Raw genomic sequence first — 27,783 nt, 5'->3', positions numbered from 1 at the left:
GGTGAGCAGGTACCTAGGCCCAGGGGACAGAGGGTGGCCAGGTGCACAGTGCCAAGAGAGAGCAGATCAGCAGGGGAGATGGGGAGCTAAGGCAGAAGCAAAGAGGAAGGTCTTGAGGTGCCTCCGGAACCGGAGATGGTTCTCTTCAAGCCCCTTAGGAGCTTAGGAGCTTCAAGCTCCTCAAGCTTCTCCTCAAGCCTCCTCAAGCTCTTTTGGCCCCTTTATATCAATTTGCATCTTGCCCTATCTCCCCCTTCCCATTTCCAACACGTACTGGGACGAGGAAGAGGCAACCAAGAATAATAAAGATTATCCATAGAAACAACATAGGCATACAAAGTGAGGACTACAATATAACACCTTTGAATTGTCCCACTAATATAGTTAGGCAAGGTCACACATTTTTCCCCAACTGTGCACACTTGACTCTCACCTGCAGTATATAAAGGGTGGTTCTGCCGGGATCATTGAGTGAGCTGGGGTTGCTGGATGGAACCAGGAGGCCAAGGAGCAGAAGGCTGTGAGGAAAGGAGTCCAGCAGGACCGTGGAACGCAAGATGTCGAGACGCTGGCCTGCTGTGTATGAGGGGCTGCAGCGTGGCGAGGGAGCCATGTCTCCAGGGAGCTAGAGCGGGACGGAAGGCAGGCTTTCGGCCTTGTTGAGGCCAGTGCTCGTTCCCCTGGGACGTGTGCAGGTCCCAGGGTTGTCTGAGGGCTAGGTGGTGAGACCCTGACCTCGACCAAACCCAATTGAACTGATTTTACCTGCTCGCCAGCACGGGCTACTGTTTTTGAGTTTCGTGAAGCAGAGAGAAACTCAGTAACATGCGGCTGGCTGGAACGGGAGCAGGGGCGCTGTGAAAGGAAGAGCCCGGTGAGACAAAGCAGGAAGAAAGAAAAGCAAAGATGAAGAAAGTAAAGGCAAAGCAAAGAAATGTGCTAGAGGTGTGGAAGTAAAGAAAGATAACGCAAGTGCGCTGGTGACGCGAAAGCAGCTAAGAGGGGGTGTAAGTGACCCAAAAATAAGGAGAGGGGCATAAGCAACCTGAAACAGAGAGAGACAGCAAAGAGACAGCGAGTAGCAAAATGGACAACAAAGAGAGGGTGAGAGTAATCTGAACATGAGAAAAGGGTGCAAGCGACCCAAAGGAAACACAGAGGGTGCAAGAGAGCACAGTGCGAAACTGAAGGTGCAAGAGAGCATGGTGAAAGTAAGGAGAAGTGTGCAAGAGGCACTGAAAGGTGGAAAGAAGGTGCAAGTGTGCACAACAGGAAAATAAGGTATGCAGGGTGCACAATGAAGTAGAAAATGACAGAAGTGAAAGAGGCACAGAAGAGGAAAAGGTGCCAGAGAATAAGGGTAGGGGTTTAAAGATCAGAGTGGTCCCACCTGGGAGGAGCAAACAACCCAGCGTTCTCAAAAGTTTCTAATACCACCCCCCATGAAACAACTGTACAGTGAAAGTCTGACAAAGGGAATTTTTTGTTCGTTTGAGACCAGAGGGGCCTAGGCTCAGGGAAGGGATCCCTAAGAGGCCCACAAGAGACATTGTTGAACTTCAGGAGGAGGGGCCGACGCTTGGGGAAGGGATCCCTAACAGGCCCACCAGAGACATCAGTGAACTTCGGAAGAAAGGGCCTACGCTTGGGGACAGAAACCTTGGGAGGCCTGAATGGCACTGTTGAGTTGTAAAGTAAGAACTGTGAATCGTTTGACCCGGAGCGGGCCTAAGCTTGGGGTAAGGGAACGCTAAGTGGCCCATTAAAGACATTGTTAAACTTTGTGAAGAGAGGCCTAGACTTGGGCAAGGGAACCATGAGAGGCCTAACAGGAACAGTGTCTTTTTGTTTGGAACTGGAAGGAGCAAAGCTAGTGGAAGGGAGCCCCAAGAGACCCAGAGATCTTGTGAACTTTACTGATTTGTTGCAAGTGCCCTATGTGGATGGTTTCAATGGCAACCCTTTTGAGTTGAGCTATTTTGAACTGGCAGAACTACACCTCTTGGTAAGACTACCTGAACCCAGCTGTGGTTTACATTATCTTTTGAATCACCTTTTTTCCTTTAAGAAGACCCCCCCTATCACATTTAAGAGTGAAGGCAAGCATAGGTTTGGACACAGATAAACTTTGGTTTTGGACTTACGCACATCAACGGCCCTTAGAAACATCAGTAGAGGGAAAAACCCCCTTACAGTTGGGGCCAGATAGGCATTACACCAACCCCATAAAGTTTGAGAATAAAGGTGTTCAAACTGTTACTTTTGAGTCTGTATCTCTCTTGATACCATGCCTGTCTCAAATATTCTTTTATGCCTCCTACTTGGCCAACTCTTCCCAGTATTGGCTATCGTCAGTGAAGGAGTAGTTGTTATTGTGCCTTCACGCCACTTCTTCTCAGTACTATTCAGTTCCAACCTGTTGCCATTCTTCATGTTTCTTTTAATCGTCCTCTTCTTAGTTGTTTCAGATCTTGGTTGAGTCAAAGAAGAGATCTTACAATAGCACACAGTGGTTTATTCGGTACTACGTCAAAATAAAAGATTGATTGATTTAGAAATACCGCTCTGTGACCGTGTGATTTAGAACTGTTTCTTCAGGTTGGACTTCTTGGGACAATGAGGGTCTCATACGAAAGAGGACTTGGCAGTTTCTTCATGAAACGGTAGTCCAAATCCCCAAGAGGGAAGTCTCTCCCTGTGAGGTCCCCTTTAACGCCACCCCTACGGGTAATGGTGCATAGCGGGCTCACCACCCTAGCCTCACAGGGAAGGGCTGTCCTCTGGGGAGAAGTGATGAGATCCCGTGAATCATCACAAACCCTTCCCCTAACAACATTTTCTCCCCTTCCTCATAGATGAGAAATCTAAGGAAATCTACATTCCATTGTTCCCTTCATTTTCTCTGATCAACAGAGAAGCAGTACAGTTGGAGATCTAGAAAACCATGCATTATGCAGCAATTTGTGTCTTTCCTCAAACTTAGCAAAGTTAAAGGTGAATGACCTGTCACCAATCTAAACCTACGACCTGTTAGATAATACTTTACAGGTGTTAGTGACGAAATCCCACAAATCGTCACACCACCAGGCTCCCCACTAACCTCCCTAGACTAACATTCTAATCTTTCATGCTCAAACACACTATACAAATGCCAACTAAACCGCAAGTACACAGTTACTGAATAACTCTCCCAGCAGAACACCGCGAGACCTCGTACAACGACAACGCTCAGCCGGGCACAGTAACTATCCAGTTCACACTATTCCAATTGACACAGGCGCTTACCAACTGGGACCACACACTAGACGTTATTACCTTGAGAAAAACCTTAAGGTTGAAACGCGTGTCGGCACAACATAACTGAAAGTATGGAGCTTTGTTACAAACCTCTTTAAAGCACCGTACAACAAGCAAAAAAATCAAAAAAATCAAAAATAAAACCAACAAATATTAGAAACACAATCTAACTGTGGAAATTCTGACTTATTATTTATTTGGTATCACTGTGCCAGCGCCAAGGTATAACGAATGGATCTCAGTCACCAAAACAAGTATACATTAAATTGGACACCTGGAGCCATGTCCTTCTAAGATCAATATACAAGCAGCAGGCCACGAAAAGAAGACGCTTAATACAAGCACTTAAAAGAAAATACTAAGCGCAACGACCCACAGTTCCAACAGGCTCTGAATACCCCCTCTACAATAACTCTCCCAACAGTCATCAAACAAAAAGCTACACCTCTACAACCAATTTACATACCAGAAAACAGGCAAATCCATCCATGCACCATGGGTATACATGGGTCCCTTCTAGATGCCTCTATGCTTTAAACACGGAACACATAGAACCCACCCCGCCATGCAGACCTCAAGGTACTTCCAGTCCATATACATCTATACAACAGCAAAGCTGCCTTGCATTTTCCTTCTCTTTCCATTAACCTGACCTAGCGCCCCTTCCCTTTCAGATCCGCTGAAGCACCTAGAGACCATGCAAAAGGAAGCAGTGCATGGAATAAATCCCAGTAGCATAACATAGGACTACAGGCCACACAGGTGATGTTGTCACATTTCAAAAGGGAATAATTATGGAGTAATAAGGCAACACTTAGGGGTACTAGTAGTGAAGAGTAGTCAAAGGGGCCCAAGGGGATTTTGATGGTGGCTGCTGAGGATGGATGCTGAAGGTGTAGTTAAACAGCCTGTTGCTTGTTGGGTGGCAGTGGGTGGGGAATAGGTGCTTATGGGGTGAAATGTTTGCTTAAACAGACAGACCTGTCCAATGAGATTAGTAAGTGTGCAGATGGTTGGCAGGAGTTAGTTCTAGAGGGATATGGTGGCTGTTGAAAAAAGGAGCACCTTTGTGGGCAGTTTATTATAGTACAGTATAGTATAGTATAGTATAGTTGAATAAAGTGCAAACTAAGGACCGAAGGCATCTAGGTGCTAAAGCAAATAAACCGGTAGGCTAGAAACAACAGTCAACTAGAACAGATGAGTTTTCAGAACCCAGCGGAACCAGGCATGATCAATAATCTAATGCAGCGAAAGGGGGAGAAGGAGCACCCCACGTGCACACTTTCCGGTAACGTGGAATTTTAAATACATTTTGAGAGGTGGAACGTAGGAACCTAGTGGGAGGATAACAATTCACTTTTACTAGCAAATACACTGCACCTATATTATGGATCGCAGGCTGGGTAATGTACAATTAACGACTTAATCTTGAATTGTATTCTTTTCCCTTTGCCTCCCGAACCCTCCCTTTCCTCTACACTATCTACCCCTGACTTTGCCTCTTACTTATCTTCCAAAGGAGAACCATTTCTGGTTCCGGAATCACCTAAAGACCTTCTCCTTCCTTCTGCTTAGCTCCCCCTCTCCCCTGCTGATCTGTTCTCTCTTGGCACTGTGCACCTGGCCACCCTCTATCCTCCGGGTCCAGGTACCTGCTCACCCTGCCACCCTCCCGCACTGCCTCCGGGCCACCCCTTGCACCAAGGTCTGTACCTGTACCCATACAGCCCCCCTTTTTCTTACTGCACTTATCAGACCTATTCTGTCTGCTGCCTTAAACCCAGCACTTGCTGATTGCTGGCTGCACTACCACAGTTCGTTGCCTTATTATATATTTATTTATTATTAATCTGTTTCTCCTTTGTTTTGCACTTTCCACTTCTTCCAACTTCCATGCACTTTTCCCCTCCCCCTCTCCCATGCACTTGCGCGTTCTCAATGTCACTGGGTCTAGTAAGATCGTTTGTTCTCCTCAATTCCCCTCCCTTGCCTTGTCGCGCTCTGAAACACGTGTGTATGAGCACAATAGAAATAAAATATCAATACCAATCAATAAAGTCACTCTTTTTGGCTCATCTTTTGCCTCTCCTTTATCCTCCACCACGCCCTCATCCTATCTTGAGGTTTCTCATTCTCTTATCACTTCTTTTCTTCCTCTCTCATCTTCTGACAAGTCTTCTTTTACCTCTAAAGCCCACCCCATGGATGCTCCTTCTGATCCTTTACCCTCTTCTCTCATCCCTAAGATTGATCCCGGTGCCTTCCCATATCTGGCCTCACTCTTTAATCTCTCTCTTCAGTCCTCCATCTTCCCTTCTTTGTTTAAACATGCCACTGTTCTCCCTATACTTAAGAAAGCTTCCTTGGACTCTTCTCTCCCTGCTATCATTCCATCTCACTTCTACCCTTCCTTTCCAAATTACTCAAGCGTATCATCGACTCCCAAATTTCCTCTAACATCAACACTGCTTTCCTTCTTCCACTCAATTAATCTGGTTTGTGTCCCCGTCATTCTACTGAAATGGCTCTTCTTTCTGTCTGTCACTCACTTCTCTCTGCTCGCCACTCTATGCAATCCTCTCTCCTGGTTTTGTTTGAGTCAGCTGCCTTTGGCAATGTTGACAATTCCCTCCTTGTTCACCCTCTTTCTGATCTTGGTTTCCGTTGTCCAGTCTTAAACTCATTTCACTCCTCTCTTACCAGCCACACCTACTCAGTCTCCTTGGCTAGTAGGATTTCCTCTGCACTATGGTGTGCCTAAGGGCTCAGTTCTTGGTCCCCGCCTGTGTTCTCTACACACACCTCTTAAAGCTTCTCTTATCACCATTCTTAATGCTTCTCTGATCTATTACTTTGGTCTTTCTCATCACTTCTATGCAGACGATATGCAGCTCTTTCTCTTCGTACTCCCCCCACCCCCTAGCCACTTGATTCTTACCCTCCTGTCTTTTTGCCATTCAGTGTTAGAGGACTGCTCACTACCTCCTAAACTTCTCCAGGAGTAAGGTTCTCTTCTTTCTGGCCGCTACTGTGCCTCCTCTCTCCATCTTGTTTCCCCCTACTTCCCTTCCTATTTCTCACTCTGCCAGGAATCTTGGTGTTATCTTCGATTATTCTCTTACATTTTCTTCCCACATCTCTGTTCTCGTCTGTTCCTGTAGCTTCCAGCTTTTTAACATTTGCATGGTTAGACCTTTTCTTTCTTTTAATGATACTAAAACTAGTATTTCTTCTCTTGTCTTTTCTCATCTGTTCTATTGTTCATCTCTTCTCTGCCTCCCTGCTACTCATCGTTCTCCTCCTTGCTCCATCTGTAACTCATCTATACACCTTCTCTTTTCTCTATCTTCAAGTGACTATTTCCCCTGCACTTGTCTCTCTTCAATGTCTCCCCTTTGAGTCACGTCTGTGGTTTAATTTTCTCTCTTGGTTTTCAAATGCCTTCATGGTCTTCAATTCCCTTACCTCTCTTCTGTCCTTTCTTTGTATGTCTCATCTCACTCCCTCTGCTCTCAACCCCTTTTTCAGATTATTGTCCCCCGTCTCCCCTTTGCCAAGTCCGGCTTTGGCTCATTCTCTCTATTGGCTCCTAAGCACTGGAATGCACTTCCCCTTTGCATGCATTCTTCTCTTCTACTCTTTCGCTCTCATCTTAAAGCTCACTTGCTTACTAAAAGACCTGTTTTTTTTTATACCGTTTTATATAATTTGTACCGTCCTTTAATTTTATGTACAGCTCTTTGGCGTATAGCTCTATATAAATAAAATAAAATTAAATAAATTAAAAGAGACCGTCAGTGCCATAGCAGTGATAATCCTTGTTGAAAGGACTGTGGCCAGTGGAATATGTTTTCCTGCAAGGTGGGAATCTAATGATGCATAAGTGCTTGAATTTGATCATAGTGTTAATGGCAAGGCATTGGCGGTGGAAGTGTTACTGAAATGCTACAAGTGACTGAGCCATTGCACCTACCGATCTGTCACATTTTAGGCACACTTTGATGTATGCAGTCCAAATGTACACAGGCCTTTTGCTGAGATGAGAAAGAAGGAGGACGACGATGGAGTGTCTTGGATTGCTCAGGAGTTTCACAGTAATTTAACAGCGGCAGTGATATGTGAGGAAAAGGAGTTTTGGATCAAAAAGAGCCCTATCTGAATTTGGAACATGTGTACATTTATTTATTTATTCATGAGTGTTACAAAGCACTAACTCTTGGGGGTGCCACTTCAGGGGGCCTACGAGAAACAAACAGCAGATCCGGGACAATACATAGGTGGACCATATATACAAGGATTAGACAGCATGGGGTGAGGTTACACACCCAAATAGGTTGCTTAGTTGCAGACAGCATCCGAGACTTGAGCTGACAGTTGGATTACAAAGTGTGGGTGATACATGTTCTAAGTCCTCGTGAGTTCCAGCAATTCTGGTGCTTGCAGGTTATTCATATTGCAACAAACATAGGCAAGTGGATGTGTGCAACTCATGCAACCCTTTGCAGGGTCGATGTAGGCAGATTCGAGATCATCAAGTAATGGCTAAATGTGGCCGTAGGACGGAAGTGCCAGTTATAAGGTACTAGTGTGGTAGGGTCAAGTGCAGGAGTCTTGCGGGAGGGAAAGTGATTTGGTTGTTTTGAGCGGGCCAGTCTAAATTCGATCTTCTGCTCTGTAAAAAGGGTGGTTGGCAAAAAACAAGTCCAGGTAGTGGGCAGTTCATTATCTGCACAAATTAAACTAAATTCTGCTTTGGTGTCACTTCACCAAGCCCATGTCACCGACATTGATTTTTGGATAGTTGTGAAGCAGCTGACTAGCGCTTTGGGCAGTTCACTGATTTGTTGGAATATATGGAGATCATCAGCATGGAATCTATTGGCTCTAAAGGCGATACTTCGGAGGGAAATAAATGCATGTGTTGAGGAGAGAAGGAAGGATGGATATTTGGGTCAGTGGGAGGGATCTGGGTTTATGAGGGGGGCCACTGCATTTGGGTTCTTCAGGCAATGAGCCAAGCTGCTCTTTGAGGGCTCGTAGGAGGATAGAAGAGAATGCTCCGATGTGCGGCTGGAAACACTGCATGGAGACTTTGTTTAAGGGGATTTTGCCCAGTGAGGAAATGTTTCATAAATAGTTGGTCAATTTCACCATCAGGACACTGAGTTTAAAAGTGGAGAATGACAGCAGGCAAAGGGACTTCATGTTCATGACTTCACATCCCCTCTGTCGCCGCAATAAGATTAGCAATGTATAACATTGTAAATAATCTGGAAAAAAGAAAAAGAACACAAACTCAGCTATCCAGAAATCCGGCCAGATTCTGAAAGCGTGCTATAGTCCCCGGGGATGGAGGGCTTTGCATGAGCAACACTGTTTACACACTTCTTGTTCATTTCTGTAAACGGTTCCACTGGATGTTAATGCACTGGAAGGATGACTTGCTGCCCGAAGACTCGCTCTGCGGATTAGTACCAGCGACCACTTTTAGACTGCAGTCATGGAGCCGACCGAAACAGCCGTGAATGGCGGCCAAGAGAGCATCAGGAGTTTCTTCATCTCGAACATGGAGGAGGCGCAAAGGCCTAGGGAACTGCGCCCCTGGGCTAGAGGTTAGGAGACAGATTGCAAGGTTTATTAACTAACATTTTCAGTGCTGCTGGAACCTGGGTTCCTTTCTCTCACCTGAACTGCTTATTATCCTCTATGGACAGTGCCTTGCAGGACTGGAAGGGATGAGTGTGTGCCAGGAGAGGCTTGCAGAGACATCACGCAAGCAATAGAGCCTTGGTGCACCCAAGCCCAAGAGAATGGGCATGTTTTATGGTAGTTTTTTAATAGTTCAGCCTGTTTCTAAGTAATCCAAATGTTGCCACATGTCAAAGGGTAAAAGAGTGATTGGCCCAAGTACCTACCAACCAATAAAGTGAGAAAGCCAAGAATAAATATCACTTGCCCGTTTCCAGAGTGGGCAGCTTATCCACTAGGCCACATCGTCTGGGGCGCAATTAGCAGCACAATCAGATGCCATCTGAGCATGGAGTTTAAGCTGCCACAATTTGCATTCTAAGAATTGCAGATATTCTGTGACAGAGGAATGGGTCTACAGGACCAAGCATACAATCCTAGACTGGCTAGGCAGAAGGGGTGGAGCCTCTGGACAGGCAAAGGAATGTCTATGGGGTAGGGAAGAAACCCAGGAAGTGGAAGGGCTATGAAGAATTTAGCAACTTATCCTCTTTCGCAGGTTCGATGTTGGGCTGGAGTCACCCGCCCACCCACACCAGTAATTGATAAAGTAAATAAGGAATGTAATGATGTTTTGTAATAGTATATGTTAATGTTAAAAGATATTTGTACCGTGCACTATCACCACCATAGTGGTAACCTGGTGCTCTGGCGGATCTGAAAAGGAAAGGGGGTGTGGGTGGGTTACTGGGAACAAGTGGGATAAGTGCAAGAGAGCAGTGATGTGTTGTTGTCAGCTTCAGTTCGGTTAACACCCCTCACTGAGCTTGGGGGTGCTTTCTGGTTGGTAGCCGTCGTGTGCTGTTGTGTGAAGCTAAGTGTGGTTTGTTTTGTTGTTGCGGTGTAGTGAAGTTTGTGCGGTTTATTGTTCTTTAGGGTTTTGGTTGTGTTTGGTTAGAGTTTGAGAGGTGTATGCAGAGGGGGGAAAGTGTTAGTGGGTTGGGTATTGGCCTCACTATCTAGAAGTGATATGTGCTAAATGTCCACATTCTGTCTACATGTGGCGAGTGAATATCTCTGCATTTCTATCTAGATCTGGCACTGGCTAACATTCACAATCTTGTCTATATGTCATGCACGCCAATATTCACAATTATAGCCAAATGTGGCACTGGCCCACCTTCACAATCCTGTCTAGATGCAAAGCAAGCTACCCTTCACAATTCTATCTAAATGTGGCATTGGTAATATTCCCAATGCATTCTAGACGTGGCAATGGCTAATAGTCGCTATTCTATCTAAATGTGGCACTGGCCGACATTCATAATCCTGTCTAGATGTGCCGCAGGCTAATGTTCACAATTCAATCGCAGTGTGGCATTTGCCAACATTCACAATTCTATCTAAATGTGGCACTTGCTAACATTTGCTGTTCTATCCAAGTGTGGTACTTTGCTAACATTCACACTCCTATCTAGATGCGGTGCAGGCTAAGGTTCACCATTCTAACTAAATCTGACCATTGCTATCATTCACCATTCTGTCTAGATGCGACGCAGGCTAAGGTACACAATTCTAACTAAATGTGGCCTTTGCTGTCATTCACAAATCTGTCTGGATGAGATGCAGGCTAATGTTCACAATTCTATCTAAATATGGCATGTGCTAATTTTCACAGTTCTAAGTATGGCAATTGCTAACATTAACTATCATATTCATTCTACTATCCTAGAAAGGCACAAGCTAATAATCACAGTACTATCCCAGTGTATGTAGGTTTGTTGTGTGGCAGGGCTTCCAGAGTAGAGTGATTGCTCTACTCCCCACCCTGGCCACTCCTACCTTGTTCGTCGCTGCTGGTTGACGGCTGGCTACTGGCTTCCCCTGCTGACACCGGCAGACACTTTCTAGAGCTGCAAATGTAGGAGCCGCCCTTTGCCTTGGGGCCCTTAGCCGGTGGGCTGCCCAGGGGTGTCAGTTATGAGGGTTTAACGGACCAATCAGGTCGGATGGGAGGGTTGGGAGGCAGGAGTAAGCTGTATGGCGCACACAACATGCTGATTTTAAATGCACTCTGGACAAAAGATGTTACAACAATATACCTATGGGGCGGGGGAAGCAAGGACACTCACCTGGCCTGAGGTTGCGACAGCAATGGTGCTGGAGCCATGCCGAAACACTGGTCGTTGGGCCTGTGTTGTGGAAGGAAAGCAATGGCCAATCAGGGCGCATGGGAAAGCTGGGAGGCGGGAGTAGGCCGTATGGGGAACCGGGCAGGGGAAGGGGACCCACGCGCACAGTACACACAATGTGCTGATTTTAAAAGCTCGCTCGAAAAAAGATGTTACAAGATACCTATGGGGGTTAGGGGGAGCAAGGACACTCACCTGGCCTTGTATGTTGTGTTTTGTCATACTTTTTGCAGAGTCATCGCAGTGTAGCAAAATGGTGTATCCAGGCGGGAAGTGCTGCCAGGGACCACAGGGGCTGTGCAACCACAACATTAATTTAAAAGCACCCGGGGCTCGACCTCTGGGGAGCCATGGGTAATACAGAAGCAAGGGGATGGAGTGGCGAGTAAAAGAAGCGGGATTGGGCCATGGAAAGTGAGGGGCAAATAATGATTAGGGAGAGTGGGGCCTGGAAGGAACTAGGGTGAAAGACTTGGAAAACAAATTGGGTAAGAGGGCAGGAAACCTAGCAAGCGAAGGAAAGGGGCGTAGGGAAAGGAAGTTGAGGAGGAAATCAAGTGGCCAGGAAAACAAGAAATGGTTAAATGTTAAGCAGTTGGGGGGGAAACAAGTAGGCGTCTAAAGAGGCATGAGGGCTGGGAAACCAAGTGATGGGGTAAGGGGACAGGAGACTGGTGAAAACAAATAATTAGGTATCGGGGACGGAGACCTAGAAGACCTTGTGATGGTGTAAGAGGTGGGGAGGTTTGGGAAACTTGGCAGTCATGTGAGAGGTTGGGATGCCTGGAAAACTGACTATGGGCAAGCGTAAAGGGTGGGAGATCTGGGGAAACTACAAGGGTGTACAAGGTCAGGAGACCTGGGAAAACTGAGGAATGGTGTAAAACATGCGGAAGAGGATAGGCAACCTAGGATGGGGGCACAGTAATTATAAGGACCACAGCTCAGCATAGAATCGTGAGTCTATGTGGATGAAAAGGAACATCTGTAAGTTATCTCCTTCCTAATAAAACAGCTGCTCCTTTCCCTACCTCAAGAAATTGTGTGCTGTTTATTGATTGCAAGCAGGTTCACAAAGGGGGCGGGGCTGTTTGAGAGTTCCTGTGGCATGAGCTTGGATGGCTGTTGTCTGAGGTGCTTGGACAACAGATGGGGCCAAGTGTGGGCTGTCGCAGCTACGTTATTTCACAGCCAAACCAATGATTCTTCAATGCCTCGCCAGGGCCGGGAGACTGATTCAGCACTGCCTTGATCAGGACAGGGTTTACTGCAGCAGGCGCACATCCCTCTGAGCTGTCTGTGGAATTCTGTAAGAGTTTGCTTAGAATCGTTTAGAAACACAGAAAGCCATTTTATTTTCAATAAGAAGGTCGATAAATAGGGGCTGGTGAAGGTTTTGGAGCCTATTCCATTTGGTAATGCTAGATGTTGGCATAGCTGCTGCCTTACGTACAGCGTTGGGCTCCAAAGATTTCCTGTTTTAGAACTTTTTTTACAAGCTCTGTAGCTATGCAAAGTGCCGTCTGCAGCCTTTGAACGAATGTGTTAATTGTGCTCTAATGACGAAACAACTCGTAAAAGGGAGTATCAGCACTCTCTCGAGTGTTGTAAAAGAAATAGAAACGGCCCCCTTGTCTCCGCTTATGTAAACTCCGCCCCCCCCCCCCCCCTTTGCAGGAAGCCAGGGAACTAGTTTCGCTGGCCGACAACGCTTAAACAATCCCCTGGCCTGGCTCCTGCCACACCCCAAAGGGCAGACGTCAATCCGCGCAGGTGGTTGCCCTGGTAGGGGCGCGTTTATGGTCACCCCTTCCCACAACATGGCACCATAATATGGCCCCTCTTATCTGCACTCGCCGCGCGACTCCTTGATGTCTGGGACTCCGGGGCCTGCTGTCTTGTAAAGATACTATCTGCCCAACTCGCCCTAGAAGGTTTACACCTCAGCGCCCACCCACCACCCTAAGACGCAGCCAACTTCTTTACACTTCAGTGCACCCCTGCCTGGCTATGAACCAACGTCTCTCTTGCCAATGGGGATTTGAAAAGCAGCAGATAGCGTGGCGACAAGCCAACAAACCAGAGGGCCACGCCACGCGCAATTTATACCAACGTGCGTAATACCAGCAAGTGCTTTCTAAGCCAGGATAGGGATTCGAACCTGTGTTGCGCGCATTGTCTTGCTTCCAAAACAAACGCGTTGCCCCTGAGCTATCCTTCCTCTTCTAATCAATGATGTTGTTTAAGTTGCAGTTCATGCATGTTTTCATTTATTTTTTTTTGTTTACTTATTTTTTAATTTTTTTCAATGCAGTTTTAGACAATGCCATGTCTTTATAATTTATGAATCAATTGAATTACTTAAGTAGGTTATTTCTTGTGTTTTACATTGTGCCACTGTGGCACCTTTCGGCCATTGTTGATTTGGAAAGAGACACCCAGAGTGTCCGTAAACTCCAAACCTGGAGCAGGAAAACGCCACCCCTTTGGGAGTAAGCGCCACGGGTAGAGCGAAAGGGCATGCACTGACCTGGGCGGTCGCTTGCATTTCATGGTAAAGTGGCAGGGAAATGGGGCCTTGCTGGCGATCCTCGGCAATAGGGCAAGCCACTGGGCATTTGATGGCAATCCTTGGCAGTGGTGCAAGTACCTGGGCAGCTGATGGCAACACTGGACAATGCGAAACGGTCCCAGGCATGTGATGGCAATCCTTGGTTCCGGGCAAGTTCCTTGGCAGATGTTGGAAATCTGCAGCAACGAGGAAAGTGTTTGCTTGGCCATTTGATGGCAGTCTTTGGCAATGTGGCAGGTGCCCGTGCATTTCATAGTAATGGGGAGAAGGGAGGGTCGGGAGGGGGGATAAGAGAAGCAGGAGTAGGATGCAGATGCAAACCACAAACAAATTAAAGTATTCAGTGGTGGAACTATGCTCCCGGCACGGGAAGCGGGTAGGTGGAAACATAGGGCAACACGTGACAAGTGTTGCGGCCGGGGATTCCAAAAGTCTAAGTGACTAGAAACTAAGGCTTCTATTACAACTTTACACTTGCACAGGGACATGAACATGAACGGACACGTCCTCTATATAGAATGGGGACTATGGTCGTAAAAAGTAGAGGAATGGCAAAAAGAAAAAAATGAAAGTAGTGCAACACCGTTCCCGCTCACTTCGATCACTGATTAAGGATGACTATGTGTGGTAGTAGGGGTGCATTTATAAACATTGGCAATGGGTAACAGTAAGTTGACAGGCAGTAAAGGGAGTGAAACTCGCCTGTGAGGCCAGGCAGGTTTCAGTGGTGGCGCTCATGGCCCTGGAATCAGCCAATGCTTGGAGATGCCTGTATGACCGGCTCATGCTGAACCCAAGCGGGCCTTGCAACTGTGGCGGCTTCTTCGCCAGAAAGTTTCTAAGCATCATTCCCAGTAAACCAAGAGGATGATCTGGGGGCACCAAACCCCCTAGTAGGTGTGCCAGAACCAAAAGAAGGGGGATCTCTATAAACGTAGGTGGACACAGAGGCATCGCTAGGAGGAGTCCTGGGGGGCTATAGCAACAAGTCTTTTGGCTATAGCGCCATATACAAGCTCAGGGGTTACAACCATAACGTTAGCTAGCACCGAGTGCCGACAGCGCCGACATCAGCATAGCCCCGGATCTTGTACAAACCTAGCAACACCCCTGGGTAGACATGTCTGGATGAATGCCAACGCTTCCAAGCACTGTCAAATAATATGTTCTTACACAGTGCCTCAAGCAAATTCCTCCTTACCCCAAGGGCTGTAATGACTCCAATGGTACCATTACCCAATGTAACTGTACTCCATGTATGGGTCTAGTAATATTAAGAGCATGATTGGCAGCTCTGAATAGCTCACTCAAACCTATTTTTGCTTTGCATTCTGGTATTTGCAGTGCATTATTTCTAATTTCAGAAGCACAACAGCGAGTTCCAGAATGCAAAAATAAACATTACGGATAGCTCCTACTTGCGAAGTGCCAAAAAAATGCTGACGACTAAAAAGCAAAGACTGGGCCTCGGTATCTCTGCCTTGCATCTAGGCAACACAGGCTCGGATGACCGGATCACATGTTAAGCTAGGGTGGCACGTGACTAGCCGGAAATACTGTTTGACGGTCGCAGGCTTTCCTTTCCACACAACCCAATGTAACCTGGAACATTCATTAAAATAACCAGGACTACAGTCCAAAGAAGAAATTGGTTTATTGCGTGAAAAACCATCCGATATGAAGTCATCGGGCAATATTAATTTGAAAGGTTAAAGGACCATACGCACATTTTTTAGGATGAAATCTCTGCATTGTGTGGTATCCGCTTACCATGCATTAGACTCCTCCCGTCTTTCCCGCAATTCCTGAAAATGACTGACGTCGATATAAATAAAACCTAAACATGCGCTGCGCACCAAAGCAAATGTAAAAAAAACAGGACCCCTGTCAGAAACACCGCCCACTCTTGCGATGAATGCTCGGCAGTTTATGGAACCTGGTAAGATGGGGACTTAAATCCATGTTTTACAAAGTTAACTGGGAGGCCGAATGAATCCCACAGGATGACAGGGCGCACAGAGGAGTGTTCAATTAGTTGCCTCGAGCCGCCGTGGAAGTGGCGGGAACTTCAAGGGCAGGACTCCATTTAAATGCCCCCTTTCGCAATTATTCCAGAATGGAGGACAAATGTGTTCGCACAAAGGGGATCTTGCCCTGGGACAAGACCTGTTGGTGTTTCCAATTTCCTCGTATAACAAGGCCCTAATGTTGGCAGAGGAAGTGGGCAGATACGGCGTAATCAGGAGGGATAAAAACGCTGGTCGCATAACCTCTGGGGGTCAAGAGTCACGGCTCCAGGGCCTCACAGTAAGGTGGAGGCCCAGAGAGATGGTTTCAGGTGGCCTTCAATTACCGGCAATGGGCCTGCTCGCTGGCAGAGGAAGAGCCGATAGCATCTCGCCCAGAGTCTGATATCACAGCCCTGAATAGAGCGGCGCGGCTTCCAGGGACACCCTCAAATTAAGCTGTCACTTACCACCCGCTCTTTCAAACAAGTACTTTCGTTATGCCTGCCCGATCAAATGCATATTAGGTGGAGCCAAAAATAGGTAGTGTTCAAAGGGCTTCATTTAAAAAAAAAAAAAAAAAAACAGAAAACAAAGAAAACAATTCCCAGAATCTGCTACTCGAAGCTTAACATATTACAGGTTTCAAACCATGTTAGCGTTTGTTTACTGTGAGAGTATATAGTATGGCTTTGAATGACCTTTTATGCAACTGCTGCCTTAAAATGGCGAGTGACATTCGCCACGACAATTCCAGAACCATTTTATGTGTAAGACAATACAATGCACCCCTCGGGGTTTCCTAGCAAGTTTCGGAACTAGTGGTGCCTCCGAGAGACAGAAGTTAGTGAAAACCAGACCTGCTTCAGCCCATGCCACAACGATGTGCCACTTCATTCACTGCACTCGTTTCGGAGCCTCTAGAAAGCAAAACACACGCCATGTAGTTCCCTCTTGTTGGTGTGTTTAGTACTGGCAGATGCCCACAGATTATATCTGAAAAATGCCTTTCCCTGTTAGCAGGAATCATTTATTCCCGGGATGGTAACAGTCTCAGACTAATCCCAGGTTGGCATTGATCTGATAACCTGACTTGTCCCCAAACGCACAGGTACATTACTTGAGTGCCACTAAACGACGAGATTAGCAAGCTGCCCGCTTGCACTTCCATGGAAAACTGAGCGAAACGAGGACAATTTGCAAAAACTGACATTCCTTGGCATTGAAGAATGTGTCAAGTTCAAAGAAGGAAGATAAACAATTGAAAAACAAGAAAAAATATTCTGTATGAGAACAACAACATGTGGCCCGAATAAGGACAATTAAATTTATATTTTATCGCAACAGGCCATTCCACTGAGACTATATATACCCTTTGCTTGATCTTAGGAAAAAAACCTATTGTAAAATGAACTTTTATAACAACTGTGAGAACCTGCAGAAATAGAAGGGTGCCTAGCGGCGTGATTCTGAAACCCTCTGCGTCACCTCCACAGGATCCCCTTCTCATAGCAAGGGACAGTCTCACGGCTTACCTGACAGCAACCACTCTGCATGGGGGAGCCCCATTCCCAGACAGTCCAGTCATTATGGGAGGGAATGGGCGAAACCACTTCAACTTTCAGAATTTCCCACTGGGTCAGGGTCAAAACCTTGCCCGGATCCAGACAGGACGACTGGAGTTTATTTAGGGGGACTGTCAGTCTAGAAAATTAGACATCCCTCGAACGGAAGGCAATGCAGGATAATTGGTTGGCCGAAGACCAACCGCCTCATTTAAAGTGTTAAGAATATTGAGTGGGGCCATTTTAAGATGACCAGAATCGCCATTATGTTTTCTCTTTCTGTTCTCTCTCACGCTGCTACTTTGCCTCATGTAAAACTGCTTTGCTGAAGATATTATTCCGCTTCAATGGTCTAAGGTTACTAAAGACATGTTGAAACATTACGCTGGAGAGCCAGACAGAAATGCCCGGCTCCCTCCCGCACATATCCTTGAAGGCAAGGTACAAGGCATTTTAATCAGTACACGGATGCCAGTGAGTCTCCTTAAAAGAATAGCAATGGACAAAACTAATATTGAAGGGTTTGAATTATGTTCTTCTTTACAGCCCCCCTTCTGAGCACTGTGAGGCCCCGGAGAGCAAGCTGACCTCTAGAGCGTGAATCGAAACCAGGACATAGTAAGGCCTGGAATGTGCCAGTCCCCCTACGCGCAGCTTGACCATGAAAACAGAAGCGCTGTGTTCTCACAAATAAAGAATAGTGTCTGTAAATCCGAGATTGCAAACTGTTACCAAATATGGTGATCTAAAGTATCATATTCGTCACCATGGTCGATCATCGCCTCCACTTCAAAGGTAATGAATTAGGGGCAGCATCGAATGTGTCAAATGTGTCATTACTGATTGTAAGATGCTAATTTTGTATATATGTAACTGATGTACGATTTTCGCTCTCTTGCGTCCCCCGAGGTCTGTTAGACACACGTCGCGGGGCGTGGGACCATTTGGCCAACTGGGACTATTTGTTTTGCAATAAACCCTAGTTTTTGGGAATACAACCTCGTGTCTAGCATATCGGTTCGTGTGTGGTGATTGTGCCTTGTTTCAACATCCAAGGGTCCTTCAGGGGCCCCTTCAGGACCCTCATGTTGAATGCCCATCCAAGGCACAGATGGTTGACCGAACACCAGGGAATACTTCACCGCACTTCACTCAATATTTTCTTATGGAACAGGAGGGGGAGGACTACATCCACCATAAACCCTCAGGTCTACTATATGAGAACCCAGGCGGATTAAGAAACCACAAGCCCGGTCACAGGGACAGGGAGCGTTGGCCAGCCTGCCAAGGGACTTCAAGCATTACGGAGTACTGTTTAGGTGAACCCACAACCCTAGCCCCTACAAGGGGAGAAAAGGTGCCCCATCTCAAAAATAAATGATTAAAAACAAACTTTTGAGCCTCCCTCTTTTTTCAAATGAGAAAACAGAGCTGTTCCCTCACAACCCCTTAGGGTAGCAATAGAGGAGGAGGGAAAAACCTGATGCGTCCATGTAGAGGAAAAAGTACTGGTTAGTCTCGCAGAGGAAGGCACCTGCAAACAGCAGGCAGGTAGGGTGGGTGAGTGGGGGTATAGGGCCACCTCCCTGAAACTCAGAATGACTGCCTGCTTCAGACAGTCTCTGCTTTACTAGCTATGCCCCCAGAAGAGAGTCACCTGAGAAGACTCAACCCAACCAATCACACCCACAGACCACATGTGTAAACCATAAGCATGAAAGCCGGCTGGAGGGGTAAAGAAAGAATAAAAAGACCAACCACACAGTGCAATGTGTGGACTGCTGGTTTGGTAAACGGATTGAGTTTGTTGAGCAAGAGGAAGGTGTTTGGAGTAGAATCAAAGAGGTGGCTAGATGGTAGAGCAGAGGTGGGGGAGAAGTGGAGCGCAGGAGAGAAAAGACCAGGAGGTGAGGAGGAGGTACATGTGGTAGTAGAAATATCAGAGGAGGTGGGTGGAGATACATTGTGGAAGATGATTTAATGGAGCATGTTGGTAGAGGGAGAGTTTCAAGTTTAATAACAGCAGAGAGGATTAAAGAAAGTGCGTAAGAGACTGTTACATCAGAAGAGCTGGTTGGACGAGAAACACCAGAGAAATAGGAGCTTTATTACCAGGAGTGGGAAGAAGGTTTGGATTGTCCACAGCTGGGGGATGGTGTTGTGATAGGGAAGGTGTGGTGTTGGGACTACAGGAATTGGTAAAATGAAAACTGACATGGGTGAGCAGGGCGCCATAGCCCTAAAGATACAGAGGGCACCACATATACTTAGAGGGTAGCAGTCCACCATATTTCAGAATGTGGCAAGGCACCATATCTCTGGGTATAACCGGCAGTGGAAGGTGGAAAGTTGATGATGTGGCAGCCGAACAGCAGGAGGCGGTCCCGAGGAGAATGTAGCAGAGTGTGGAGTGAGGGCTCAATGAGATGAAGAGAAAGAGGGAAGAAGTTGGGAGCAACCAAGAGTAGGTCATGAGGGGGCAAAGAAGGGCTTGGAAAACAGAAGCATTTAGATTGGTAACATCGCTCCTCCTTTGTCGGCCTGGCCTTCGGCTCCCCCATATTGTGGCCCGCCCAGCTTAAAACAGGAACTGGGGCACCTAAGCTCCTGCTGGGACAGATTGTATTTTTGACAAGGGCCTTTTAGGAATTTCATCGATTGAGCCTGTGCATTTATTACTTATAAGTAGTTTGGATTAAGTATTACAATGAAGCATGAGCCATGTGATAATCACACCAACATAGGGTCATGTATGAAGTAAATAATGGAAATAATGTTCAAGAAATTATAATTGTGAAAAAACTGTTTGATAAAACACGAGTCAATTCCTGAAAAGTGATTGCAGCACTAATCATTAGGTTTGTTTGTTTATTCATTTGTAATGCGCACCAGACCTGGAGGTATCTGGGCGCAGGGGTTACAAGGATATGAAAGGCTTAGATTGCAAGAAGTTACACATGATAAGCAGATATAGTACAGGTACAAAACAAGTAAGAGTCAATAAATACACTGAAGAGCATATACAGGTACAGTAACTAGGTATAAATCAGTGAATACACTGAGGAACAGGCGAAGACCGGCAAGTTGTGTGTTAGCCATGGGTAATTTGGCTGGTCGGCATAGCAAGAAGGGGGTGAGCGGTCCTTAATGATCAGTGGACTTGAGCCAGTTGATGTAGTTAAGTCTAAAGTTCAGGTAAGGTTGATCTTCTCAAATTGAATGTGGCAATGAGTTCCAAAGCTGGGCCGCTTTGATGGGGAAGCTGCAGCCACCAACCTTTGAAAGCTTAAATCTGGGGATGGTGAGGCAGTTGGTGTTAACTAGTCTCATAGGTCTGATGGATGTTCTTCTGCAGCCTCACGTTTAGTCCTTTCTCTATGTCAAGTCATTGAAACAACATAATACATGATTTTGACACTCATGCATCTTTTCAATGTCTAACTGGAAAGTGGCTTCCTAAACGTGGTTCCAGATTGATAATAACAATTATGGCACTCGGATATCAATAATAGCCTGGCAAGGAAATATATTATTACATTTAGCTGGGTACATGCACAGAATACCAGTATCAAGTATACCTTTCAAAGATGCCTGCAGTACTGGGGAATGGCTTCATTGTTAGTCCGTTGTTGATGTTTAGTCACAGAACTTAACAAAACATGTGAGTTTGGTGCTCATTCATTGTTACAACACCAAATAAAGCAATGGCTATAAAATCCCTGCTGCAGTTCATTTTTCCCAGCAACCGTACCATATTCTCTACATACCTTAACAGGGTATGAATGAAACCAGAATCTGGGATCGTTCAGAGAGGGGAACAAATTACACCTCTAATAGGTGTGACCATTTACTTGCTCTCGTTGCTTCTCCCCAGCAGGGAACCCTTTCCCATTAGGCCAGGGAGGTGAGGCTGTTACCCGATAGTCCTGTCTGGTGGTAGTATAATTCGGAAGGATCTCATGGGGACGCACCGGCATCCTAGGGAGCCGGACGACCATTTAGTGTATAGCCCTTATAAGAACATCACAACCCTACACATTCTAGCCTCTCCTCCTCCTGATAACCACTTGTTAGACAGTAGACATATGTATTGTTATACAGCAGACTACCTCAAGGTTCTGGAAAGTACTGAGACAAAGAAGAACATCAGGAACATTAATAATCCAAGTACAAGGACGAGGTGGGACACAGGAACAATGAAGAGTAATACAAAGAAAGAACTGCAGCGGTATAGACTTCCACAGAGGCGTGGTTCTTCTTACGACATAAAAACCACAGAAGGACCGCCTATCGGGGGGGGGGAAAGCCAACCGGGACAAGAGAAGCCTGGGAAGCACGAAGGAAACGCAAAGAAAGCCAGGACGGAGCCAATAGCAGTCTGCTCCCGTAGCAAAGAGAACAAAGGGACTTCTTTGCACAATGGCGTCCAGACGGTAATGGGAGGCTGGCAGACGGTGATGCAAATACAAGAAGCAGTGATCCACGAGGTGTAGACATTGACACAGAGATACAGATGCAGCACACAAAGTAGGAGAGAGACCCCAGGAAGAACTGTCTGTTCATCCCGAGAACAGGCAAGATAACGGGAGAGGGACAGAGACAGTTAGAGGCAGGAAAGTACAGGAGGGAAAAACCCTGTACGGAGATAATGAGCAGGACTATCTCTGCTCATGTCAGTACTTGGCAAGTGAGGCCGCCAATGGGAGATAAAGTGAAGGGGAGAAAAACAAGGGTCAGGGTCCAAGACTAAGAGAGTGACATGAGTCATCTTCCTCGTGGGAGTACTTGGCAGGTAAGTGAACAAAGTGGCCCAAACCAAAGAAGAAGAGAAAAAAGGGTTGAGGACCCAAACCAAGAGAGTGATACAAGTAATCTTCCTTGTTGCAGTACTTGACAGGAAAGTGAACCAAGTGGGTCAAAGCAAGTAAAGAAGAAGAGAATCCCGGGTTGGGGGCCCAAACCAAGTGAGTGCAATTATGAAACCTAATGAAGAGAAGACCAGGGAAAAGGAGTCATTCCGCATGGTTGTAAGAGATTGTTTTGTAACTACCAGGAGAAGGGAGTCATTCTCCAGGTAACATGGACAGGGAGGAAATTTGAACAGGCCTGGGGAAGGGAATCACTCCCACTGGCTGATTTGAGACTGAGACCGAACGCTAGGAGAAGGGAGGTATTCTCCTGACCCACGAACTAAAGATTGTTTGGAACTTTGCAACCTGTGGAAGGCAGTCACTCCCCAAGTTTATCTGATACTGAATGCCAGGAGAAGGGAGGCATTCTCCTGGCCTACAAAGTAAATATTGTTTGGAACTTTGTGACATGGGGAAGGGAGTCTATCCCCCAGGTTATCGGAGACTGGACGCCAGGAGAAGGGAGGTATTCTTGTGGTCCACCAAGGAAACATTTAATGGAACTTTAACCATAACCCAGGAGAAGGGGGGCATTCTCCTGGGACCAGAACAGTACTACTTTATTCTTTAGTTTATAGTGTAAGGTTATCTTGACACAGGACAGTGGACACATTTTACTTTAACAGACATCCTGGCAGTTACCTTAAGACTTTTAGTTGAGGCAGGGAAACTCCTCTTAGAAATAGGGAAAGATAGGTTTTCTCTTGCTTTATTATCTAATAAAAGTCTTTATCCCGAAAAATGGCACCTTTGTGTTAGAGTCCTTCTTCTACACCCTTACATAGGGTAAATATTTCCAAATATATCTCATGAGCAGCTAACTTAACAGGACTAAATGAGAAGACAAAGTAGAGTTTTTTCTTTTTGCTCTAAAGGAGTACCTAACATTGTGTAATCAAACAGAATGTGGTCACTAATGTTTAATTAAAAGAATATAGTAGGAATTGAATGGGATTATTAGTAAGCATACCTGAAAGGTATAACATTTACTACTAAACAGTTACATAGTTTAGTAAAAGTTCATACAGCAATTGAATAACACATATCAAGTTATTAACTCCATTTCTATATACTATTGTGGAACGTTCATGATTCTTTCAAATACAGGAGGATGTACCTCCATGTATTTCATATTTCGCTCAACTGGTGAAAGTTACAATAGTATTGATCTAGGCTTAAAGTTAATATTGTTGAAAGATCAGTAAACATCTGAAAGTTAATTAGAGCACACATTTTATATGCTAAAAAAATACACCTAGCATTTACTAAACGTAATGTTTAGCATTTGTCATATTTTTCTGTTTTCTCACTAAGTCACATCAATGAATTAACTTATTTAGGAATTGCATTTAACTGAGCAAGCCTTGAGAAAGCACATGTAAGGGCTGAAGGGTAGCCCACGTGCGAAACACGTCAGCTTACTGTAAGCTTAGTGTGCTAGGACTGGTTTTATGTACACGCTGAATGTATATTGCCTTACTTTAGAGACTCACTATAGTTTGATTTAAAACATGAGAGTATACTACATTAGGATTCTGACAGGACTACATTTCTTGAATATTTTGCGGGGAATTATTGATTCAAGGTAATTCCCGAAACATTCATCTTTAAAACCTAAGAATTGGATTGCTATATTTTGAATGAAGCAAATACAGAAAATTATTATTTAATCAGAGTAAAATTATGTCAACGGGGTCATTGACCCACTATGCTCATAAGGGTGACAGACTTCCAGATGCTCTGTCCACAGAGTCACAGCAGCAGTGTATCATAGCTAGAAAGGTTATTAAACAGTGTAAAATGATATAGAACTGTGTGACATACAGGACGTAGGAGAGTGTAATATAGGACGTAGGAGAGTGTAATTTACCCAGTCACCTACATCCTGTGTTTGCCGTTATTGCATGATTGGAACAAGCTAGAAGAATCAAAGAAGGAGTAGTGGGTCTTTTTAAATTACATGGTAATCACTCAAAAGGGGCTATAGCCATTGATGAATGTAAGTCCGCAACCCTTACTGTGTAATTTTTACTGTGTTGTGTTATGGGTGTAAAAAAGGCACAAGAATTTGAGCAGTTACAAGATGCCGCTCCTTTGTACATCCCTTACACTAAACAAGGGGTAATACTGGCCATGATGTATGTGCAATGTTGCCAGCATTACAACTAATCCCTATGGACTCTGCCAGCCTTTTACAAGTGTAAAATGCATATGGAATACATATGCATTAAAGGCAGTATATATGCATCACAAGTAGATGCAGCCAGGGACACTACATATATTTTCTACTCTGATTAAGGTTAAGAGGTTGAGCAAGCATTACTCTCACTGTCCCATTCCGAAAATAGGAGCCAACATGGCACAGAAAGGTGCTGTGACACATCCAAGGATGTCGTCCCTTATCCCCTAGTGGGAGACCTTTCCCATGGGGCCAGGGCGCTGCGTCCACAGAACAATAATTCTCCTCGGGGTGGTGCACCACGAGAGGTCCACATGGGAAAAGAAGCCCCCTATGGGATTGAGGATGACCATTCTCAGGCGACGTTGAATACCCCTGCTTCAGTATCACCAACCCCTTCTCCAGTAGTAAACCCCACCTAACCAGAGCCAATATGTTCTATTGCCAAAGAAGTCAGACTAAACGCTTGACAGGACCGAAATACCAACTAAGTACCTTGCATTATGTGTTAAAAGAAATACTGTGAAGAAGAAGATGACCAAGAATCCTGATGATCACTTTGGAGGATCAACATGAGTGGTCTTCCAATGGATGTGATTGGCCCAAACAAAAGTAGTTAACCAGCGCAGGTGTTCAAAATGAGCTCAGCTGGGACTCAAGCAGAAATCGATCCTTTGAGGAGGAACTGCGAGAGCCGTGCACTGTGAATCCACACAACAGCCGAATGGGAAGCCGTAAAGATAGAGAAAGGAGAACGCAAACCAGGTCCATGCTGGATGGGCCACTCACGCTAGTGCCGAAACGAATCTCTAGGCAACCCAGGCCCCGGCGAAGAATCAGCGAGGAGAGCCGCACAACCGGGCAGAGAGAGACATCTGCATAGCCGCTGTAGATCCCTTCTGGCACCCAAACGCTACCAGAGCCTTGAAGAACAACATAGCTGCTCTGTAAACGCTGGTACCTACAACAAAGAAGTTAACAGGTACGTGGATTACCCTAAAGGCATAGGAGGTCCGGGGAAGTATGGCGGTGAAGAGGGAAGTTAGAATAAGTGGGTCTGAGACCCGCAACTCTTTCTAAATCAAGGAGAAAGAAGTGGGTCTGTGATTCCAAACTCTAAGATGGTTTGGGACACTGAAGGAACATTAAGAGTCTGGGATTCACACCTCTTTGAAAGTCAAAGAGTAAGGGGGTCTAGGACCCAGAGAGCAACCGAGAGAGAAGACCTCTTTGAAAGTCAAAGAGTAAGAGGGTCTGAGACCTCGAGAACAGTCAAGAGAGAACAGTTGTATGTGTGGCAGGAGAGTGATCCAAACAGATACAACAGCAAAGTACGAGTCTGGGACCCACATCCATATGAAAAACCAAGAATAAGAGGGCCTGAGACCCTAATTGACGAAAGAGGAAACAAGGGAAAGTTGCATGCCCTGTACGAGAATACACCAAGCTGTTCATATCTTTGAAGACCAGTACTCGCACCCACACAATAAATTGAGCATAAGGGGGCCAAGGACCCTGGAAGTGAAAAGGACATAATCCTAGATTCGGCAGAGAAGTGTGCCAAATTGATGGGTTAAAAGACTTGTAAAACTGATAAGAATATCCTTGTGGAATACCCAGTGACATTTACCTAAAAAGATTTGGGGATCAGAAACCCAAAAGGCATGAAAGTAAAAGGAATCTATGGGAAATTAACACAACCCCGACCTTGGAGTCCTATACTTATGAACAATGTTTATTTCATCACCTTTTTTCCAGAGGGGCTTGGAACATTTCTGTTTGTTTGAACTAGCATGAACATTTTATTTTGCAACATAGATCACCCTTGCACAGTTGGTTTAAGTTATTAGTGTTAGGGACAGAAGGAGTCTTTTCAAACATGACAGACAGATTTCTTACTTTTGGACATTCTTACAATTTCACTAGTTCTCGTTGAGGCAGGAAACACCCTCTTAGTTTTAGGGATAGAGAGGCCTTTTTCCAACCCTTTCTGGATTAATAAGAGTCTATACCCAGAAATAGGCCACCATTGTGTCTGAGCCTTTGTTCTGAAACCTTACAGTACTTAATAGGTAAAGTGCTTGTCACCCACCACCTGTTAACTGCCGTCCTGGCATGTTAGTGCAAAAAGTAAACTGAGGCTATGAATGAGATAGCATTTGACATATTATGCTTTATATTATTGTACAAAATAATGTTACTGGGAGGGGAGGACAGGAGGAGAAAGTATGGACAAGGAGAAGAGAAGAAGGGTTGAGTCAACTGGATGGCCAGATGTTCTTTTAAGAGTAGGGCCTTCAGGACCTTCTTGAAGTGTACGATGGAGGTGGCCAGTCTAATCCGAGTTAGTAATTTGTTCCAGAGACAAGATGAGTAGCAGGAAAATACCCTTTTCCTAGTTCATTTCCCTCATTCAGTTCTTGGTTTCCCGTGTGGTGATGTAGTTTTGGGTGGTGTGTTGGCCTCTAGAGATGAAGAGGTTCTGAGCAAAATGGTGTGGTGTTTTGGTTGTGGATGCTTTGTAGGTGATACAGACTATCATGAACACAATGCATGCTTGAAGAGGTAGCCAATGCTGCTCCTTGAAGATAAGGCGATGTGGTCAAATATTTTCAACCTTGGTATGAGGCCAACTGCAACATGATGTGGGACTTTCAGAAGAGCCTAGGTGACATCATGGAACACTTTGAGTAGGGCGTTGAGAGCGGATGTGTGGCATATGACCAGGGTGTGGATGACTTTTGTGAAACTCAGGGCAGGGATAAAGTGCTTGACATTGAGAGGGTGAACAAGCTGATACCATGCTGTTTTGGTCTTCTTGCTGAAGTGTGTTTTGAATGAGAAGTTATAGTCAATGGTAAAGCCAAGAGATTTTGCACTGTTTGTGAGTTGACGCATATCTATTTCCAGTTTGATTTCTATCAGCCATTTCTGGACTTTAGAAGGATGGTCAGGTTCCCTCAGGATATAATTCATTCTTGGTCAGGGTGATCTTCTGGTAGGTGCCTGACAACCAGGACTGGATGATGGACAGCCTGTACTCATTTTGATGGATGTCACTGACGAAATTGATCTTTAGGAAAAGCTATGTGTCATCTACTATTTGTGTAGGTTGACATCAGCTTTGTTGGAGTTTCCCCCAGAGGTCCTGTCAGTACTGTTCAGAAGCCGGCATTGCATGGGGCAAGCCCCACTGCTCTGCTTTAAGTACGAAATGTCTCTAAATGGATTGGAATGCTGAGTGAGTAAAAACGCTGCAAAGGCTGCTCCACGTTCACGTGTTATGGAGGGTTGCCTACTGTGATGGCTTTGCCAGTTTTCTGTTTGGTGTCCTCATAGTTTGCGTCTCTCTCTCTCTCTCTCTCTCTCTT

Source organism: Ambystoma mexicanum, chromosome 9, assembly GCF_040938575.1.
Source record: "Ambystoma mexicanum isolate Mex_15411 chromosome 9, UKY_AmexF1_1, whole genome shotgun sequence".
NCBI lineage: Eukaryota > Metazoa > Chordata > Amphibia > Caudata > Ambystomatidae > Ambystoma > Ambystoma mexicanum.
The sequence above is the reverse complement of the archived record's forward strand: the minus strand, read 5'-3'. Positions refer to the sequence as shown.